The sequence below is a fragment of the Rhinichthys klamathensis genome, unplaced genomic scaffold (assembly GCF_029890125.1).
Source record: "Rhinichthys klamathensis goyatoka isolate OS25496 unplaced genomic scaffold, OSU_Roscu_1.1 h1tg000065l_1, whole genome shotgun sequence".
Taxonomy (NCBI): domain Eukaryota; kingdom Metazoa; phylum Chordata; class Actinopteri; order Cypriniformes; family Leuciscidae; genus Rhinichthys; species Rhinichthys klamathensis.
The window spans coordinates 3,442,180-3,457,500 of record NW_026606608.1 but is presented as its reverse complement, the minus strand read 5'-3'; the positions used below and the strand labels follow the sequence as shown (position 1 = coordinate 3,457,500).

Genomic DNA, 15,321 nt, shown 5'->3' with positions numbered 1-15,321 from the left:
TACACACAGATTAATAAAACTTTTGTTTTGACACTTTTTTTCCCAACCAAACATCACCACTCTGTTCCATTCCATTACACTTTCATCCCACTCCTCAGTCAAATCTTTAATTAAAACTTTGCATTTCCTTAAAAATTCCTCCAATTCTTTACAATATAAAAACATATGTAAAATCCACTCTTCCTTTTCCTGGCACACTTTACACAGAGCGTTTTCTTCAATTCCTATTTTATTTAAAATAGCCTCAGTAAAAACCACTTTATGCCTTATAAAATACTCCAAACATCCCAATTTTGTTTCCACACACCTCCCCCTCATATTTCTCCATATACACTCTTCTCTTAGATCTTTGAACTTCTGCACCCAGTATCCATTTGCAATTGGCTCTTTAAAAACACCATCTCTAAAAAACCCATAAAACATCTTCACCGTACATGTTTTAAAACCATACAATTTTTCTCCCAACTTCACATACACTTCTTTCCCATTTTTCCCCACTTCCATGCTTTCAATCCTTTTTATCCAGTCTTTGGGTATTGCCTTTTTGATTATTTCATATTTGTTTATTATCTCCTGTCTGCTAAAATCCTCCTTTGCCTCCTCCATTACGTCTACAAAATATTGCACTGGTAAAAATCCCTCTTTAAATTCATATAAAACATCTCTTACTCTTGTAATTCCCAGCTCCCACCACTTCTTAAAAAAAATCTCCTTTCCTTGATTTAAAATGCCGTTGTTTAAGAATAAAGGCTGATTTAAAATGTCCTCTCTACCTTGTGGATTAAAATGTACATTACTTAAAAATTTACCCCAGGCGCTCATCAGTTCCTTGTAAAAATTTGGCAACCCCTCTGTCATCCATTTCTTTGCTCTCATCCACAGTATATTATCCCCAAGACTAAAATTCCCACATTTACTTAAAAAATATTCCATTGTTTTTTTCCACGCTGTTTTCTTTTCTTCGTCTAAGTACTTTTGTATTATTTTTACTCTTAAACTATTCTTTCTTTGTTCAAAATCCATTAAGCCCAAACCTCCCTTCTCAACTGCTCCTATCAATGTATTGTATGCAATTCTTGCTGGCTTCCCTTCCCATAAAAAATCTAAAAAACATTTTTTCAGCCTTTTTTCTGCCCACAATGGCATGGATGACACATATAAAACATACCATAATTTTGAAACCATTAAAACATTCAGAATTAAAACCTTCCCCTTCAAAGATAAAGTTCTCAGTTTCCAAAAGTTCATCCTCCTTTCAATACCCCCTAATAATTCCTCCCACATTGTTTCTCCTACCTTTTTTTCATCCATTCCCATTAAAACACCTAAAATCTTTATTTCTTTTGTTTCCTTAAAAGCAAAACTATTTGTCAATTCTTTTGCCCCACCAAATCTCATGTACACTGTTTTGTCTGCATTTACTTTTGCTCCTGATCCCTTACAAAACACGTCTACGATTATCATTGCTTTTTCCACACTCTCTAGATCCTTTACTATCATTGTAGTATCATCCGCATATTGAAATATTTTGTTCTTTTCTCCCCCAACACTTATTCCCTTAATTCTCTTTTCCTGTTTTATGGCCAGACCTAGCGGTTCAGAGACTAAAGAATATAAAAGAGCTGAAAGTGGACATCCTTGCCTTATTGATCTAGTTATTTTAAAACACTCTGTTAAAAAGCCATTACATTTAATTTTTGTTACTGCGCCTTTGTATAAAATTTGTATCCATTTAATAAAATTCCCTCCAAATCCAAAACTTTTTAAAATATCAAATAAAAATTCATGTTCCACTCTGTCAAACGCTTTTTCAAAATCTAAACTAATTATATAACCTTCTTTGTTCTTGTCATTTATGTATCTTATTGTATCTTTTATACTTATTGTTGTGTCTGCAATGTCTCTTCCTTTCACTCCGTACGCTTGATTGGTTTTAATTATACTCGGCATTACTTCCTTCAATCTGTTTGCTAAAATTTTCGACAAAATCTTTAAGTCAGTATTCAACATAGTAATTGGTCTGTAATTCTTCAAATCCATCTTCTCTCCTTTTTTCTTGTATATCAAACTCATTAAACCCATTCCCATTCTTTGATTCAGTTCTCCTTTGTTAAAAACATCTACATATACTTCTTTTAAAATGCTAGTTAAAAAATCTTTTAAAACTATATAAAATTCACTCCCCAAACCATCTATACCCGGACTTTTCTTTTTGTTTAATTCACTTATTGCTCTTTTTATCTCTTCGTCTCTTATTTCTTCATCACACTCTTTTTTGTCTTGTTCCCCAACTGTTGTTTTTATTTGTTTCAGTAACTCCAGTTTCTCTTCTTCTTTCACTCCCTCTGCACTAAACAAATTCTCATAGTATGCTTTTATTTCTTTTAGAATTTCCTCGTTTGTTTCCACAACTACTCCATTATTTCCTCTTATTTCTTTTATCATTTTCGCTTTCCCTCTACTTTTTTCTAGATCGAAGAAAAACTTTGTACATTTTTCACCCTCCACCGTGTATTTTGCCTTACTTCTTAGTCTAGCTCCTTCATATTTCTCCTCTTCCATTTCTTTCAATTTTCCCTCTAATTCTTTTATTTTTTGTATATCTTCCCCATTCTCATTTAATTCTTTTTTCAAATTTTCTCTTATTTCTCTCTCCTTGTTTCTCTTGCTTTTCTGTATTAGCTTGCAGTACTTGATTGTAAACTTTTTAACTAAATATTTTGTATTTTCCCACCATATTCTTTTATCTTCACTGTACATTTCGTTCTTCTTTTCTGTTTCAATAATTTCTTTAACACTTAAGACATAATCTTCATTCTTTAAAATCTCTGTATTTAAAACCCATACTCCCGGCCCTTTTTTCATTGAACTCCAGTCTAGGTGCATAAAAATTGGTTTATGGTCACTTAGGCTTGATAACTCATATTTCATACTACCAATAAATCCTTCCACATTCCTTGTACATAATATAAAATCAATTCTTGTTTTACACATAAAATTCCCCACTAATTGCCTCCTTGAATATTCTCTAATTTTTCCATTTCTTTCTCGCCATATATCAACCATGTTGTTTTCTTCCATTAATAATTTCAACTCTTTTCTTCCTTTGTCACTTTTAAAAACCATTCCCTCACCCATTTCAATTTTGCTAAAAACAGTATTAAAATCACCCATCATAATGACTTCTTTGTAATCCTTTAAAAATTCTCTTAACATACTAAAATACTCTTTCTTTTCATTCTCCTCATTTGGCGCATGAACATTAACCACAACTATTGCTTTTCCATCAAAAATCATTTCTACCACCATACATTTCCCTTCTTTATCATTGTATATTTTCTTACATGTTACACCTCTGTTTTCCTTTATTAAAACCGCTACACCTCTGCCCTGCCTATCATCCCCATTATTATATAAAATCTCTCCGTTCCATCTTTTTCTTATTTCAGTCATAAAACCTTCCCTCCAGTTTGTTTCTTGTAATAAAATCACATCTTCATTCTTGAACATTTCTTTCAGTTTCTCAAATTTTCTTACATCTAAAAGTCCTCTGGCATTAAAAGTAACACAACTAAAAGCCATTAAAAGAAAAACAAATAAATACTTAAAAACCATTATTCTTCATCTTCTCCCTCCAGATCCTTTAACACATCAAACCTATTTTCACTTTTATCTAAGATCTTTAAAATAGTCTTTTTCCTTGCGTTACTTATATTTGGTTTTACCTTTACTAGTCTTCTCCTTAATTGTCCTTTCCCCTCCCTGTCTTTGTCCATCGTTGTTTCTTCTTCACTTTCAGTCCCGCTTTGATCCTTCTTTTCATGTCCATCTTTCTCCACGTCATCCAGGTAACTTTTAGAACTGTCCGAAATGTCCATAACTGTCCCTTGAGTGTCCTGCTCCATTGTTTGTTCTTTATCGTTCTCTTGTTCTCCTTCCTCTCTGATTCTCACTGCTCCTTCCATTTCTTGTTGTAGGCTTTCTTCCTGTTGTCCTTCATCAGTTTGTCCTTCCTCCTCGTTGTTTCCTTCATGCACCTGTCCGTCTACCTGATTTTCCCTACCTCCTTCCTCTTCCTCCATCCCACAGTCGCATTTATTTAATGTTTCTCTGCAATCCGGGCACCTGACAGCATTGCAGTCTCGTGCAAAATGTCCCCTCTCCTCACATTTATAGCACTTGAACTCAGGGCAGTCTTTCAGTAGGTGTTCTGGGCTCGTGCACAGCCGACAGGTCTTCACCTGGTGACTGTGCACCACCCTAAAATACTGTGGCCCTTCCGCTGTTTCCAGCTTAGTGCTATACGGCAGCGATGCCACCTCTTTGGGGAACCTCACCTTTAGGAACCTTGTTCCGTCCTCTATGTCAGTGCCCGGATAGCATCTTCTTTTTATTTTCGAGATGGGAGTAACTCTCCATCCTTCCAATTTTTCTAGAATTTCGTCATCATCAAGATAGACGGGCAGGTGCATGAAGGAAACAACATAGTCTCTGTTTTGCAAATTTTTCACTTCACATTTCACTCCTTTTATTTCCAGTCCATCAGTAAGTTTGTCACACATTTCTTCTTTTTCCATTGTCAGTTCATATTCCTTTCCTTGTCTTGGTCTTAGCGCTAAAATTCCACCATGTCCACATAATTCCGTTACAGCTTTAATGATATCCTCCGCTCTTACCTCGATCACGTTTTCCACATTCACAATCACTGTAGCCTCTTTTAAATATTTCCTTTCGCTGTTTTTGTCTCTCACATCTCGGGTGTTTCCATTCCTAACTCGTGGTCGATTATCCAGTCCATTGTCGATTGCCGTGCGTTTTTTTCCTGCCAGTCCATTGTCGTTTGCCTTGCGTTTTTCTCCTGCCAGTCCATTGTCGTTTGCCTTGGGTGTTCCTCCTGCCAGTCCATTGTCTTTTGCCGTGCGTGTTCCTCCTGCCAGTCCATTGTCGTTTGCCGTACGTGTTCCTCCTGCCATTCCAGTGTCGATTACCATGCGTCTTTCTCCTGCCAGTCCAGTGTCGATTGCCGTTAATCCGTCCATGCTTGCAAAAAAACAAAAACAAAAAACCACCCTCCAGCCAGCCAAAGCTGCTGTAAGGTGGTTTGAAAAAGCGAAAAAACAAACAAAAAGCGAACTTAAAGTAACAAAAACTCACAAAACAAACAAATAGAAAAAAACAAAATGGGGGAGAGCCTTCCTCTCCCAACTACTGCCACACAACTTCCTGCTACCACTAGGGCGTGCTCAAGGTGGTATGGCCGTAAGCGAAAACTGCTGCCAAAATCGGGCTTTTTGAAGAAAAAATTAAGAGACACTTTCAGGGTTTCTGAAGAAGCTCAGAGACCATTTCAGGCTGTTTGAAGAAACAAAGAGACTATGTCCAGCTTTTTGAAGAAGCTCAGTGACTCTTTTTTTTTTTTTTTTTTTTTTAAACAAAAAAGCTTACAGCACCTGGTATTCCCAGGCGGTCTCCCATCCAAGTACTAACCAGGCCCGACCCTGCTTAGCTTCCGAGATCAGACGAGATCGGGCGTGCTCAAGGTGGTATGGCCGTAAGCGAAAACTGCTGCCAAAATCGGGCTTTTTGAAGAAAAAATTAAGAGACACTTTCAGGGTTTCTGAAGAAGCTCAGAGACCATTTCAGGCTGTTTGAAGAAACAAAGAGACTATGTCCAGCTTTTTGAAGAAGCTCAGTGACTCTTTTTTTTTTTTTTTTTTTTTTAACAAAAAAGCTTACAGCACCTGGTATTCCCAGGCGGTCTCGCATCCAAGTACTAACCAGGCCCGACCCTGCTTAGCTTCCGAGATCAGACGAGATCGGGCGTGCTCAAGGTGGTATGGCCGTAAGCGAAAACTGCTGCCAAAATCGGGCTTTTTGAGGAAAAAATTAAGAGACACTTTCAGGGTTTCTGAAGAAGCTCAGAGACCATTTCAGGCTGTTTGAAGAAACAAAGAGACTATGTCCAGCTTTTTGAAGAAGCTCAGTGACTCTTTTTTTTTTTTTTTTTTTTTTAAACAAAAAAGCTTACAGCACCTGGTATTCCCAGGCGGTCTCCCATCCAAGTACTAACCAGGCCCGACCCTGCTTAGCTTCCGAGATCAGACGAGATCGGGCGTGCTCAAGGTGGTATGGCCGTAAGCGAAAACTGCTGCCAAAATCGGGCTTTTTGAAGAAAAAATTAAGAGACACTTTCAGGGTTTCTGAAGAAGCTCAGAGACCATTTCAGGCTGTTTGAAGAAACAAAGAGACTATGTCCAGCTTTTTGAAGAAGCTCAGTGACTCTTTTTTTTTTTTTTTTTTTTTAAACAAAAAAGCTTACAGCACCTGGTATTCCCAGGCGGTCTCCCATCCAAGTACTAACCAGGCCCGACCCTGCTTAGCTTCCGAGATCAGACGAGATCGGGCGTGCTCAAGGTGGTATGGCCGTAAGCGAAAACTGCTGCCAAAATCGGGCTTTTTGAAGAAAAAATTAAGAGACACTTTCAGGGTTTCTGAAGAAGCTCAGAGACCATTTCAGGCTGTTTGAAGAAACAAAGAGACTATGTCCAGCTTTTTGAAGAAGCTCAGTGACTCTTTTTTTTTTTTTTTTTTTTTAAACAAAAAAGCTTACAGCACCTGGTATTCCCAGGCGGTCTCCCATCCAAGTACTAACCAGGCCCGACCCTGCTTAGCTTCCGAGATCAGACGAGATCGGGCGTGCTCATGGTGGTATGGCCGTAAGCGAAAACTGCTGCCAAAATCGGCCTATTTAAAAGGTTAGAACATTAGTGAAGTAAACTAAAAAGCTTACAGCACCTGGTATTCCCAGGCGGTCTCCCATCCAAGTACTAACCAGGCCCGACCCTGCTTAGCTTCCGAGATCAGACGAGATCGGGCGTGCTCAAGGTGGTATGGCCGTAAGCGAAAACTGCTGCCAAAATCGGGCTTTTTGAAGAAAAAATTAAGAGACACTTTCAGGGTTTCTGAAGAAGCTCAGAGACCATTTCAGGCTGTTTGAAGAAACAAAGAGACTATGTCCAGCTTTTTGAAGAAGCTCAGTGACTCTTTTTTTTTTTTTTTTTTTTTAAACAAAAAAGCTTACAGCACCTGGTATTCCCAGGCGGTCTCCCATCCAAGTACTAACCAGGCCCGACCCTGCTTAGCTTCCGAGATCAGACGAGATCGGGCGTGCTCATGGTGGTATGGCCGTAAGCGAAAACTGCTGCCAAAATCGGCCTATTTAAAAGGTTAGAACATTAGTGAAGTAAACTAAAAAGCTTACAGCACCTGGTATTCCCAGGCGGTCTCCCATCCAAGTACTAACCAGGCCCGACCCTGCTTAGCTTCCGAGATCAGACGAGATCGGGCGTGCTCAAGGTGGTATGGCCGTAAGCGAAAACTGCTGCCAAAATCGGGCTTTTTGAAGAAAAAATTAAGAGACACTTTCAGGGTTTCTGAAGAAGCTCAGAGACCATTTCAGGCTGTTTGAAGAAACAAAGAGACTATGTCCAGCTTTTTGAAGAAGCTCAGTGACTCTTTTTTTTTTTTTTTTTTTTTTTAACAAAAAAGCTTACAGCACCTGGTATTCCCAGGCGGTCTCCCATCCAAGTACTAACCAGGCCCGACCCTGCTTAGCTTCCGAGATCAGACGAGATCGGGCGTGCTCAAGGTGGTATGGCCGTAAGCAAAAACTGCTGCCAAAATCGGGCTTTTTGAAGAAAAAATTAAGAGACACTTTCAGGGTTTTTGAAGAAGCTCAGAGACCATTTCAGGCTGTTTGAAGAAACAAAGAGACTATGTCCAGCTTTTTGAAGAAGCTCAGTGATCAGACGAGATCGGGCGTGCTTTTTTTTTTTTTTTTTTTTTTTTTTTTTTTTTTTTTTATTAAAACAAATACAAAATATTTACATTACATTACATTCAGGAACAATCTGAATCACATACAGGCAATTTTACATTGATATGAAACCATGTTTTTTCAACAAACGGGTTATTCTGTACAAAATTCTTGTCAAAAACCTCTTCTTTCGCTTCCATTTTCAAATAATCATATAATAGTTGAAGAATAAAAAACATCCTTTGCTTAAAAAGTATACATACTGAAACATTCCCCTTTTTTTCTTTTACTATATTCCTTCTTTTCCAAACTATTAATCTTGCAACTGCCAACATCATATTTAAAAAGCTAGTATTATTAGCTTTACTTTTAAACCCAAACAAGAATAATGTTTCCCAATTCTCATCAATTACTTTCTCTTCTACTCCCAATTTTCGAACCATTCCTTTCAATTTTTTAATAAAGCATTTCAACTTTATGCATTTAAAAAATAAATGTAATACTCCTTCATCCTCTATTGTACATACTTTGCATTTTGCATCCATTGCTGCACCAATCTTACACAGTCTCATTTCATTCCACAAACAATTATGTCTTAACAAAAAATCAAAATTCTCTAAAATAGGACTTTTCCACCATGACCTTAGAGTTTGCCATAATTCTTTTGTTTCCAAATTAGGATATAGTCTGTGCCAATACTCTTCTGCCTTTGGTTTCTTAAAAACATCTTTACAAAAACAGGAATAAAAAAACCTTAATTTTAATTCATTAAAAGCATGTTGTTCGTCATTGATTTCAACACTGACCTCCATTCTATCACCTGCACTTGTTCCTGGTTTCCCTTCCAAAACCTGCATCCAGTCTTTTGGTATTATTTCTTTCATTTTCCCATATTGATCTTCTAAAACTACATTACTTTCTTCTTCATAATTTTCTTCAATTGCATCTCTTATCCCTTGTATCGGCAAAAAACCCGGTACCACTTCATACATGATATCTTTAATTTGTCTCAACCCCGCATTATACCACTTTTTAAAAAATATTGTGTGATCCCCAATCTTAAGTGATTTATTTAAAAACAGTGGTTGTCTTAAAATCTCATCTTTATTCAAAGATGTACAAACAACATGCTTTCCATACTCTCCCCATGCTCTTAAGACTTCTTTATAATATTCCGGAATTCTATTCATCATATGTTCTTTTAATTTCATCCATAAAACACCATCTCCTATTTGGCCACATTGGTTTAAAAAGAAACGCATTACTTCTTTCCAAGCATATTTATCATCATTCCAATATTTTTTAATTACTTTTATTCTTATGCTCTTCATTCTCATTAAAGGATCCAACAGTCCTAGCCCTCCATCCTCAACTTTCCCAATTAGAGTATCATATGCAATTTTTGCCGGTTTGCTTTCCCATAAGAATTTAAGCATTAAGCTTTTTAAACAACTCTGCGTTGTTTAGGTATAGCCAGGTCTGCGGGCCGCGACAGGTCAACTAGTGGTGAGTTTAAAATGTCATTGTTATATTATCAATCAGGATGCAGGCAACTAAAACTATTGACTATTGGTTTGGGTTGCACAGGTTCGTCCAGGTCCAGGTCTAGGTCCGTGGGCCGGGACAGTTCAAGTGGTCGTGAGTATTGCCAGTTACATTTGGCTTGTCTTAATGAATATCAAATCAGCATAGGTCATTATCACTATTGATAATGGATACATTTGGGTTGCACAGGTTCATACAGGTCCATGGGCCAGGACAGTTCAAGTAGTCGTGAGTATTGCCAGTTACATTTGGCTTGTCTTATTGAATATCATATTATCATGAGGAATACTATTGCTACTGGACTGACTAATGTTGGTGGTTTGGGTTTCTCAGGTGTACCCAGGTCCCAAGCCGTGGAGAGCAGGTCCTTAGATGGTGAATGTCATTGGTTGTATCACTCAGTGAGGCACATTGCACATATGTTCTAAACATATTGATTGCTTCACACACTTTTTTCTTTCCTGCTTAGTTTTTTCACATGCAAGGCCCATTTACAGTAAGGCTGTGCCAACCACATTCCCCCTGTCAGAAGCGAGTAAGTACAAAAATATTTTCATGTGAAACCCAGACTAATATGTATTATAACATTGCATTCTCTTTGTAACTGTTTGGTTAATCAGACTCAAGGTTTTCATCTTGTTGCTTTGCCATTTATGACATTTGGTCTAGAACTCTTAATAAAATTGTTCTTTAATGAAACTGATTAGTCAAATACAGGGTTAAGGTTTCCCTGTTGAATAAAGTGTTAAGTAACTAATTGAATAGTCATTCATTTTTCTGGGATTGCTAGAGAGCACTCTTTTACTGAAAGGCTGAAATGCCTTGAGTAATCATTTTTTTCTTAATTTCTCATTATTGCCAGAATTCCAGAAAATAGTGGTGACAAAGCTGGTGACTCTCACTGATGAGGTCAAAAAACTCCAGAGGAGCTTACCTAAGTCTGGGATTGATATAAGCAAGATTGACACCTTGGAAGAGTTCGAGAGGGAGGAGGCTTCTCTTCTTGGAGAAAAACAAATTTGAAACCTTGGTAAAATATTTTTCACCCTCTTCCAATAGGGGGTTTATGCGGTGCGCTAAGCGTTCTAACCGAAAAACGGGTCTAATCATTTCCGCTTTTCACTTCAGTACACATCTGCAGCGGTAGGTGATCTCTTAGGTAACTTAAGTTTAGCTTATTATAATAGAATTTTTTATTTCTGATCAAACTTTAGTGTACTTCTTTTAATTTAAATGTTGGAATATTATAATATCAGAAATGGCAACATCCGAACAGCAGGAGTTTTTGTTGTGTGCCAAGCTGATAGTCAGTCAGGGTGATTCGGGTCCGAAAGATTAGGCGTGTTAATTTAGTTATAAGGAGACACACCACTGACTGCAGTCGGCATTTTGTGCCAGAAGATATATGAAACACAGTAATACAGATCATATTGATCATTTCAATATCGTTCTAGCAAATTCTATCTGAATTTTGTATTTTACCTGCTGTTACAATGTGTTGGAAAGTATGTGATATTAGAGTTAAACAAATCATTCAATTATCTCAAGACTAGACATATAATTTTTAAAATTGACAGTTTTTCAGGGCTGCAAACAATTGGACCACACTGGTTGAACTTTTTTCTCTATCCGTACAATGTTCTCAATTTTTTACCCTTGATATATTTCCATGTGTTTTTTTTATTATAGGTTTGTCAGCTGGCAAGAGTCGGGGGGAAAGATGTAAAAGACTGCACGCACAAAGTGATGGACAGGTATTTATTTACACATTAACTTAACAGACACAGGTCTTTAGACATTTGACCAGAACAGTTTTCCATGTTAGTTCAGCTCTGCTTTGGTTTTCTTGTGTCCCCATTTTTCTTTTTCATTTGGTGCTTGATTTGGGGGTTTGGTTTAGTTGATGTTTTAAGTAAGGAGCAGGACTGTGCACTTGGGCACAGTGAACACACATTAAGGCTGACGATGGTTAATTTATGCAGCCCTTTGTCCATCTCAGCCAAGCAAGAGGTCTGATGTAGAGATCTGTATTGGTTATATTGTATAGTGTTGTTTTCAGGCGAAGGTAAAAATCGTATGGCTGTGCATAATGCCAATGCTCTATCAAAATCGCTGTTTGTTTTTTTGTCATTTATTTTGAATTCCTGCCGGAAAAAAGTTTTAAAAATTCAACTTATATGAGAAATGCAGCCTGCGGTCACCATGCATGGACAATCATGCTACATGTGTGTGTGTGTGTGTGTTTAAGTAATAATTGCATATTATTTTTGTCTTGGATTGGATTTAGGCCCTTCACCAATCAGCTGATGACCTTTTTTAATATGAAGGGGAAGGGCAAAAAGGATCAAATTGGAATTGAAGACAAGAAATTGTTTTCAGCAATAAAAGGTAAGCTTCATATTATGGCAATAAAAAAAAAAAAGTGTGTATAATATGTATATGTATGTGTGTGTGTGTGTGTGTGTGTGTGTGGAATGCTGAATATCAGGCTTGATGTAAGTTGACTTGATTTAATAACTATTTCATTTAATCGAGTACTCAAATTTTCATCTAGACCACAACTGTGGCGTTTGTTATTTATTTTACATGTGGATTTTTTTGCTTTGATTTTAGCTGCTGTCATGAAATGGGACCCAGCTGCTACAGAGGCCCTTTAAGTTTGGGTAAAATTAGTAATAAAAATATATTTTGAGATTTAAATCATTGTTGTCTTCGAGTGATCAGTTTGGTTTACAGGAAAATAGTAGGCAGTTTATTAAAATTATATTGATAAGATAAAAAAATGCAAGACTAGTATATACACTACACAGTTATTGTCACAGTGTCTGGTTTATGTTCCTTGGGTCACCACTAGATGTCCTCCTTCCCCACGGTGTCCATCACACTCTTGAACTACATCCCCCATGATCCTTGTCTTTTCATTGGACTCAGCTGTCTCTTATCACTGATCATTGCACTCAGCCTGTTCCCCATTAGCATTGTCATTTCCCTGTGTATATAACCCTGTCTGTTTTAGTATGTCACGGAGTCCTTGTATTTATCACGCCACTTCTGTGTTCCTGTTTATGTTCTTGTTTTGGATGGATTATGATATTGACTATTGACTGGATTTTGAGTAACGGATTTCCCTAATTAAACATACTTTCTGCAATGGGCTATATGCACGCATAACTTCCGCGTTTGACGCAAGGATGCTCGTGCGTTTCTGGTTGGGGAGATTTAAAGCGGAGGAAAACCGAGGAAAACGGTATTATGGCAGAGTCTTCAAAATGTACTGTCCTCTCGTCTTTGAAATGAAACTTTAATACCTTTAGATGTAATTTTATATATAGTTATGTTTATTTAATATAATAAACAAAGAAGCATAAACAAAATGAGGGGTGTCTGTTTTGTCTGTTTTTGTGACTAACGTTTCTTTAGTATAGCAATAGAGTATAAAAACCAATATAAATTCTTGGTATAGCATTGGACTCTACGATCGGCGGAAGTAATCCAGCATCCTTAGACCTTCACCGGAAATACCGCCGTGCATAGAGCCCATTGGATCTTCTCCTGTGTTCCCTGGTGTGGTTCGTGACAGTTAGTGATGGCAAAATGAGGCTTCCTGAACCTCTGAGACCTCGCAGACCATTGCTTCACCCAAAGGTTCATTACTCGAAGCTTCATTCAGCATTGCTCACTAGTGACACCTAGCTACTGTACAAAGAAATAGCAGACCAATTAATTCATTCTGAAACAATGACCTGAGCAGACTTATGATGTCAGTATACCCCCTTGTTCTGTTTTATTTATTTATTTTCTTCTCACTGTTAATGTCTGTAACCTTTCATTTGCAATAATAAAAATACCTGAGCAGACATTTGTCCATTGCCTGGGTATAAAATATGTATATTTCTCTGTCTGAATTTACTTCTGCAGAGACAACTCTCTCTCTCTCTCTCTCTCTCTCTCTCTCTCTCTCTCTCTCTCTCTCTCTCTCTCTCTCTCTCTCTCTCTCTCTCTCTCTCTCTCTCTCTCTCTCTCTCTCTCTCTCTCTCTCTCTCTCTCTCTCTCTCTCTCACTCACTCACTCACTCACTCACTCACTCACTCACTCACTCACTCACTCACTCACTCACTCACTCACTCTCTCACTCACTCTCACACACAGAGAGAGAGAGTTAATTAATTATTCATAAATGGTTTGGATAGTGACAGTATGAACAACAAAAGTGACACTGTTGAGTGCAGTGCTTATGGCGGAGGGAGTGTATTAAAGTGCAACAGAAAAGTGTGGGGTGGTAAAGGTTAAGAATTGTTTCTGGTGATTTTGTGCATTGAACTGTTACTATTTTTGTGCAGTGTTGTGCTTATGGGACTGGGGACGTAGAGGAACGAAGGAAGGATTAAAAATGATTTTTATTGAGGAACAGAATTTTTTCAAGTGTCTTGGGGCTTAGACGATTCCTCTTCTTGGACAGAACCTCTCCAGCCTTGGAAAAGATCCTTTCGCATGGAACAGAGGATGCGGGGGAACATAAAAATGCCAGGGCCAGCTGGTATAAATGAGGATACTGATGTTTATGTTGAGCCCAATATACCAGTGGATCCTCAGATCTTGTGAGATTCACTTCAGATAAATATCGGTCCACTTCTACAGTAGCATCTGCTGTTGCACTTGAGCTCCTTCTACTGTGATCAACCGTGCTATCCAGCAGATACCAAATGTCACCTAATAATAGAGGTACAAAGAAATAAAACTCCATTAACAATGGTTCACAATACTAATCACTAATGTGAACATTCACACAATAAACACATATAGTACTTACTGTTGTCTGTGGATTGACCTGCTTCTGACGAGGCTGGCAGCTGAGTTGGGGGTGTATTGGTGGAAGCAGAATGGAGATCAGAACTTATGATTACAGTAGCGCATTCAGATTTTAATCTTGATATGGCTTCTTGCAGGTTCCCTTGACTTAAGAATGCCAGTTTTTTTAATCTGGGATCCAACAACGTGGGTATGGTCATCACACTGATTGATTCTAAATGTACTGCGTGTTCCCTGACCCTCCGTACAAGGCTGTCACCCAGCTGCCTTGCTGGATTGGACTTGAGGCCTTCTAGCTTAGTCGTTACAGCGTGATTCAGCATCTTCATCAAAGGAATCACTTTGGAGGTAGACACCCTTTTCTCTCCCGAAAGCTCTACTGTAGCCTGGTGGAAAGGGCCAAGAACATGTAAAGCATCCTGGACTGCCTCATACTCCAGGGCTGTAGGAGGGGTGATGTCGGTCTTTAGAGAGGCCAGGGCTGCCCCCACTGGCTCTCTCAGCTGATAGAGACGTTCCAGCATGTTATAAGTGCTGTTCCAGCGAGTGTCCACTTCAATTATTTTCAGAACTGGTCTCCCCATCTGCTACTGTACTTGGGCCAGTCTCTCTTTTGCTGTAGTGCTTGTTCGGAAATAGGTCACAAGTTTCCTACATTTGGTTCGAATGTCGTTGAAGCTACTGATGTCATCAAAAGATTTCCTCACAATAAGGTTTAGTGCATGTGCAATGCATATCACATGCCTAACATTCTGTGATCGTACACATGCTATCATGTTGGCTGCTGCATCAGTTACCAGGCACTTAACTTTATCCTTTATGCCCCACTCCTCCATGAGCTTGATATGTCCAGTAGCCAAGTTCTCAGCAGTATGGCTCTTAGGGAAATGCTGTACACCTAGTAAAATAGTGCAGAGCTTGTCATTGTCTATAAAATGGCAAGTCAATGCTAGGTAGGCATCCATGTTTAGCGATGTCCACATGTCAGAGGTAAGGCTTATAGCCTGAACTTTCTGCAACTGCTCTCTTGCCTTCTCCTTAGCCTCCTTGTACTTATGATCAACCATGACCTTCAAAGCCTGTGGATAGAAATAAATGCAGTTACTCTTACTTTTAACTTCTTAAAAAATGATGAACCACTTTATTAATCA

At 38.2% G+C, this 15,321-nt stretch overlaps 1 long non-coding RNA gene and 9 other non-coding genes across 10 annotated transcripts; 1 reads left to right on the top strand and 9 right to left on the bottom strand.

Annotated features, from left to right (window-relative positions):
* Nucleotides 1–5,438: 5,438 nt before the first annotated feature.
* Nucleotides 5,439–5,557, bottom strand: LOC130084585 (5S ribosomal RNA). Its single transcript, XR_008807012.1, has one exon. It is a non-coding gene; the product is annotated as a 5S ribosomal RNA (ribosomal RNA).
* Nucleotides 5,558–5,729: 172 nt separating this feature from the next.
* On the bottom strand, nucleotides 5,730–5,848 carry LOC130084575 (5S ribosomal RNA). Its single transcript, XR_008807003.1, has one exon. It is a non-coding gene; the product is annotated as a 5S ribosomal RNA (ribosomal RNA).
* A 173-nt stretch (nucleotides 5,849–6,021) lies between these two features.
* On the bottom strand, nucleotides 6,022–6,140 carry LOC130084584 (5S ribosomal RNA). Its single transcript, XR_008807011.1, has one exon. It is a non-coding gene; the product is annotated as a 5S ribosomal RNA (ribosomal RNA).
* A 172-nt stretch (nucleotides 6,141–6,312) lies between these two features.
* LOC130084582 (5S ribosomal RNA) lies at nucleotides 6,313–6,431 on the bottom strand. The gene has a single exon (XR_008807009.1). It is a non-coding gene; the product is annotated as a 5S ribosomal RNA (ribosomal RNA).
* A 172-nt stretch (nucleotides 6,432–6,603) lies between these two features.
* Nucleotides 6,604–6,722, bottom strand: LOC130084559 (5S ribosomal RNA). The gene has a single exon (XR_008806988.1). It is a non-coding gene; the product is annotated as a 5S ribosomal RNA (ribosomal RNA).
* A 61-nt stretch (nucleotides 6,723–6,783) lies between these two features.
* LOC130084581 (5S ribosomal RNA) lies at nucleotides 6,784–6,902 on the bottom strand. The gene has a single exon (XR_008807008.1). It is a non-coding gene; the product is annotated as a 5S ribosomal RNA (ribosomal RNA).
* A 172-nt stretch (nucleotides 6,903–7,074) lies between these two features.
* LOC130084556 (5S ribosomal RNA) lies at nucleotides 7,075–7,193 on the bottom strand. Its single transcript, XR_008806986.1, has one exon. It is a non-coding gene; the product is annotated as a 5S ribosomal RNA (ribosomal RNA).
* Nucleotides 7,194–7,254: 61 nt separating this feature from the next.
* On the bottom strand, nucleotides 7,255–7,373 carry LOC130084569 (5S ribosomal RNA). The gene has a single exon (XR_008806998.1). It is a non-coding gene; the product is annotated as a 5S ribosomal RNA (ribosomal RNA).
* Nucleotides 7,374–7,546: 173 nt separating this feature from the next.
* On the bottom strand, nucleotides 7,547–7,665 carry LOC130084557 (5S ribosomal RNA). The gene has a single exon (XR_008806987.1). It is a non-coding gene; the product is annotated as a 5S ribosomal RNA (ribosomal RNA).
* A 2,564-nt stretch (nucleotides 7,666–10,229) lies between these two features.
* LOC130084481 (uncharacterized) lies at nucleotides 10,230–11,743 on the top strand. Its single transcript, XR_008806941.1, has 3 exons — nucleotides 10,230–10,391; nucleotides 11,051–11,115; nucleotides 11,649–11,743. It is a non-coding gene; the product is annotated as an uncharacterized LOC130084481 (long non-coding RNA).
* Nucleotides 11,744–15,321: the final 3,578 nt, after the last annotated feature.